Source organism: Pristiophorus japonicus, unplaced genomic scaffold (assembly GCF_044704955.1).
Source record: "Pristiophorus japonicus isolate sPriJap1 unplaced genomic scaffold, sPriJap1.hap1 HAP1_SCAFFOLD_45, whole genome shotgun sequence".
NCBI lineage: Eukaryota > Metazoa > Chordata > Chondrichthyes > Pristiophoridae > Pristiophorus > Pristiophorus japonicus.
Genome location: NW_027254352.1, coordinates 2,003,999 through 2,005,647, shown reverse-complemented (window position 1 = coordinate 2,005,647; position 1,649 = coordinate 2,003,999). Strand labels below are relative to the sequence as shown.

Sequence of the window (1,649 nt, the reverse complement as noted above, 5' to 3'; positions counted from 1 at the left end):
GTTCAATATTAAGAAAGTTGGTGTTTGTTTCTGCTTAATGATTAAAAACAATAAACACCAGAAGTGGGATTTGAACCCTTGTCTTCAGGATAGATTTTGAATTGAACACAGCACTTTAGACCGCTCGGCCATGCTGACTATTCAGTGCTGGTTGTGGCCACCTGCTGGTTGATTTTGAACTTTTGTGTCCTGTCACATGAAATAAATGAGGGCAGCAGGCGTATCTCTGCCTGACACTGGGGAAACAGTGAGACAGACCTTGGAGCAAGGGTCTGGTTATTGTCAAACAGCAAATGAAATATGAATTCTGGAAGAACAATATCCAAAAGAACAATGAGCCCGACGTGATTTGAACACGCAACCTTCTGATCTGGAGTCAGACACGCTACCGTTGCGCCACGAGGCCTACACAGTGAGCTAGAGATGTTTGTCTATATGAAGGTTCTGCAATACAAGGGGCTTTATAATCCCCGCCCATTCCCACCAGGTATCACAAGCAGCGCTCACCTGACAGTCACCGTATGATTTTTTTCTTAACCTTTTGTCTTGCTTTCACGCGAAAGCATCATTAATTAATTCTTCACCTTCTTTTGCACAATCAAACAAATGCTAACTCAGGGACAGTCCATACTTCAATAATTTCTCCTGTGTTTTTTGTAATGTTTCGAATGACTCGAAAGACTTGTTACTGTCAACTCACTTGGCTGCAAACCTGGTTCAACATTATTTACTCCCAAAGTGCCCACGTGACATGGTACTCGCACTTATACACCAGGGCCTGCGCACACGCGCATACAGTCCGATGACCTCCGACAGTGGCGGTTCCTGGTGTCTAGTGACCCCAAACATCAATACATGACACTTTGCATGTGACTGTTGAACCATATCCCATTTTACTCACTGTATTTTAATGGGCGGGGATTTTAAAGCCCCTTGTATTGCAGAACCTTCATATAGACGAACATCCCTTAACTATTGTGTAAACCTCGTGGTTCAACGGTAGTGCGTCTGACTCTAAATCAAAAGGCTGCTTGTTCAAGTCATGTCGGGGTCACTGTTCTTCGAGAATTGTTGTTTCACAATAACCAGACCCTTGCTGCAATGTCTGTTTCACTGTTTAGTAGTGGTAAGGTTGGGAACAGCATCAAACAAGAAATAAGAGATGTGTGCAGTGGTGGTACAGCAGTTATCATGGGTGACTTTAATCTACATATTGATTGGGCTAACCACATGGTAGTCATGTGGTGGAGGAGGATTTCCTGGAGTTTATTTGGGATGGTTTTCTCGACCATTATATTGAGGAACCAATAAGAGAGCTGGCCATCCTCGAGTGGGTGATGTGTAATGAGAAAGGACTAATTCGCAATCTTGTTGTGCGGGGCCCCTTGGCGAAGTGTAACATAATATGGTAGAATTCTTCATTAAGATGGAGAGTGTCTCACAGTTAATTCAGAAAATAGGGTCCTGAACTTAAGGAAAGGCAACTTTGTCGGTCTGAGGTGTGAATTGGCGAGAATCAACTGGCCAAGGATAGTAAAAGAGTTCACAGTGGATAGGCAATGGTAAACATTTAAAGATCACACGGGTGAACTTCAGCAATTGTACATCCCTGTCTGGAGTAAAAATAGAACGGAGAACGTTGCTCAACC

The 1,649-nt window shown here is 43.4% G+C and overlaps 1 non-coding gene across 1 annotated transcript; it reads right to left on the bottom strand.

Annotated features, from left to right (window-relative positions):
- Positions 1-334: 334 nt before the first annotated feature.
- trnaw-cca (transfer RNA tryptophan (anticodon CCA)) lies at positions 335-406 on the bottom strand. The gene has a single exon. It is a non-coding gene; the product is annotated as a tRNA-Trp (tRNA).
- Between the last annotated feature and the right edge of the window lie 1,243 nt (positions 407-1,649).